Source organism: Octopus bimaculoides, chromosome 24 (assembly GCF_046866305.1).
Source record: "Octopus bimaculoides isolate indiv1 chromosome 24, ASM4686630v1, whole genome shotgun sequence".
In the NCBI taxonomy this organism is placed as follows: Eukaryota; Metazoa; Mollusca; class Cephalopoda; order Octopoda; family Octopodidae; genus Octopus; species Octopus bimaculoides.
Genome location: NC_142951.1, coordinates 4784576 through 4788149, shown reverse-complemented (window position 1 = coordinate 4788149; position 3574 = coordinate 4784576). Strand labels below are relative to the sequence as shown.

The window sequence follows — 3574 nt, the reverse complement described above, 5'->3', positions numbered from 1 at the left end:
CAGCATGGGATATAGTAGAAAATATCTGCTCAAGGTGTTAGGCAGGAATTCAACACAAAACCATATGGCTCGGAAGCAAGTTTATTACCACCGAATTACGCATGCGCATATGCATAGGCATTTTATAACATGATACTGCAGGCGGAATTTAATTCAAAATTCATCGCGTGTCACCAAGAAACCTGCGGTATGGCACTAATTATACAAGTGTCATATGTTCAGTATCATTGTTCACTGGGGTCATGTGATCAGCAAGATGTTGCCCGCTCAAAATTCCCAGAATTCCCCGCGATGTCGTAGAATGTGTTAAAATAATAGATGGACGTTCGTTGTAGTACGTACGCACATATTTTGCGTTGTCAGAAATGCTTGTTTGGTAACGACTCGAATGTCCTTCATAATAGATATGACTAATATTCCCAGGTGGAGGCGCAATGGCCCAGTGCTTAGGGCAGCGGACTCGCGGTCGGAGGATCGCGGTTTCGATTCCCAGACCGGGCGTTGTGAGTGTTTACTGAGCGAAAACACCTAAAGCTCCACGAGGCTCCAGCAGGGGATGGGGGTTATCCCTGTTGTACTTTTTCGCCCCAACTTTCTCTCACTCTTTCTTCCTGTTTCTTGAGTAACGCTGCGATGGACTTGCGTCCCGTCCCACTGGGGAGAACACATACGCCATAGAAACCGGGAAACCGGGTTCATGAGTCTGGCTAGGCTTTGAAAGGGCGGCGTCTTTTTAATATTCCTTAAGTTGGAGGATTAAAAGGCAACTGCAAAGAAAACGGAAAACAAAACGAATACGATGGCAACAATACCAATGACAAAATCAACAACGATACACTCAACAGTAAAAATAATAATAACAACGATAACAATAGCAACTACAACATCGAGAACAACAATAATCAACTCCATCATTGCTAATTTATACCCCGCACAACACACAGTGGCACTTCCATTGCATTGATTTTCAGATAAGAAATCAGAATGAGATATTAAAATTTAAACATGATTTTAAAGACTGGCGTCGTTAAATTAGTAAATAGATTGATCAAAACGGTGAATAATTAGCAGATTAGTATATGCACACATAATGTATCACTAGATTAGCAAATATGGACATCAAAGTTAAGTTATCGATATGTTCGGAAGAAATATTTTAAAAATAATTTTAATAAAAAGTCCAGTAATTTATTAATAAATTAGTAATTAATTTCGTTCCTAAATATAATTTTTCGCTAGATTAAAAATTTAACGAATAACAACAACATCAAGAAAAGTATCGAATGAATACATAAATATATAAAGAATAGCCGCAGGCGTGGCTATGTGGTGAAAAGCCTGCTTCCAAACCTCATGGTTTCGGGTTCAGTTCCATTGCGTGGCACATTAGACATGGATTTTCTATTTTTATCTTGGTTCCATCAAAGATTTGTGAATGGATTTGGTAGACGGAAAGTGAAAGAGGTCCAACGTATATGTGTGTGTATGTATGTGTGTCTTTTTGTCTGTGTTTGTCCTCTACTCACCGCTTAACGGCCGGTGTTGTTGCACTTACGTCACCGTAACTTAGCAGTTCGGCAAAAATAACCAATAAACTAAGTATCACGCTCGAAAAGAAAAAAAAGTACTTACCTGATTTCATGGCATATCAGTGAATGAGATGGCAACAATTTTCCCCGAACAGGATGCCACTCCATTGCAGGATTACTAATTAGAGAATTACTAATTATGATTACTAATTAGAGCTGAATGAACTGGAGCAATGGGGCATGCAGAGATTTTGCTCAGCAACAGAAAGCGTCGCTCGGTCAGTGAATCGAACCCATGACGTTGCAATCGAGAATGCAGAACCCCTAACCAATAGACCACGCATTGTCACCTTCGGCGGAGATGAAATGAAATACCAATAAAGTTAATCGATTAAAAAGGCGGGGAAAGTCGTTAGCATGCCCACAAGGAGCTACACACAGAGGGGACAAAGAAGGACAGACAAACGGATTAAATAGATTATATCGATCCCAGTGCGTAACTGGTATTTATTTAATCGACCCCGAGAGGATGAAAGGCAAAGTCGACCTCGGAAGACGAAATACCGCTAAGCATTTCGCCTGGCGTGCTATCGTTTCTGCCAACGTGCCGCCTTGAAAGAGTGCAGTAATATTATCAACAACAACAACATGGAATTAATCTCAACCAGATTTTCAATTAATTGGTAGTTTGCAGGCATAAAACGAAACTGCTTCTTGTGTCGGAATCTGAAAAACAAATCATAGAGCCGAGAATTATTAAGGATCTTAACAAACCATTTTAGTGTTAGAGTAAATGAATGAATCTCTACACAACCATTTAATCTGCTAGAAATGCTAACCAAATATCCATCAGAAGTGCATCGTCATATTGTGCATTTCAGAAACTGTGGACGGATGAGAGATTTTGTCATGGAAACTGTTGAAAGGAAATGGGGCGATTCCGAATAAAATATGACCTTGTTTATATGTGTTTGGAGGTGATCAAAGATGACTTGAGTTTAAGGTTAGAGATTAATGTCCATCGAATTCTTATTGGCGTATATGTGACCATTATGACGTCACAATATAGCAAAAGGTCAATAGGGTGAGAGGAGTTATTGTAAAGTATATAAGAGCAGAATAGAATATGTAATACCTTGTGAAATAGAAAAGCGACGAGTAGGACACACGCGCGCATACACACACACAAACGCGCACATTATATATATATATATATATATATATATATATATATATATATATATATATATACATATATACATACAAACATAGTTGCATACATATATCAATATAAATATATATATATATATATATATATATATATATATAATGAATATACATACACTTCTCTTACTCTCTTTCACTCTTTCTTTCTCTCTCTCTATATACATAGGGAAAATGGGATGGAGAGAGAAAGAGTGGTAGATATAGATAGATACATAGATAGAGAGAGAGAGAGAGGGAGAGAGAGAGAGAGGGAGAGAGAGACAGAGAGGGAGAGAGAGACAGAGAGGGAGAGAGAGAGAGAGAGAGAGAGAGAGAGAGAGAGAGTAAGAAAAAAGGTACTGAAACCTCCGTATGAAAGCTGTGTTATGGACTGACGTCTTAGCAAATCTGATTAGGTGTATTTTAGCGATATAATTGAAGTAAGAAAGCTTTTAACCGTGTTGTGATATATGTCGTCTAATACAAACGGTTTAATTACTTGTATGGTTAACATACTCAGATCTTTAATTAACGAATTACTATCATAATTTAGTTGATCAAACGACCCGAACTTAATTTATAGTGTAATCATGACAGATTTCCTGCACAACATTGTACAGATAAAAGGAACATAATTTTTTTCCCCAAGAAAAATACAAATATATTAATGAAAACACACAGATACATATATACATGTGTATATATATGTATCATTAATAATGATAGGGATTAATATATATATATATATATATATATATATATATATATATATATATATATATATATATATATATATATATATATATATACATATATATATACATATACATATGTGTGTG

At 36.5% G+C, this 3574-nt stretch overlaps 1 long non-coding RNA gene across 1 annotated transcript; it reads right to left on the bottom strand.

Moving 5' to 3' along the window:
* Positions 1–1998: 1998 nt before the first annotated feature.
* On the bottom strand, positions 1999–2696 carry LOC128250816 (uncharacterized). Its single transcript, XR_008266797.2, has 2 exons — positions 2369–2696; positions 1999–2255 (listed from the first exon to the last, which is right to left on the bottom strand). It is a non-coding gene; the product is annotated as an uncharacterized LOC128250816 (long non-coding RNA).
* Between the last annotated feature and the right edge of the window lie 878 nt (positions 2697–3574).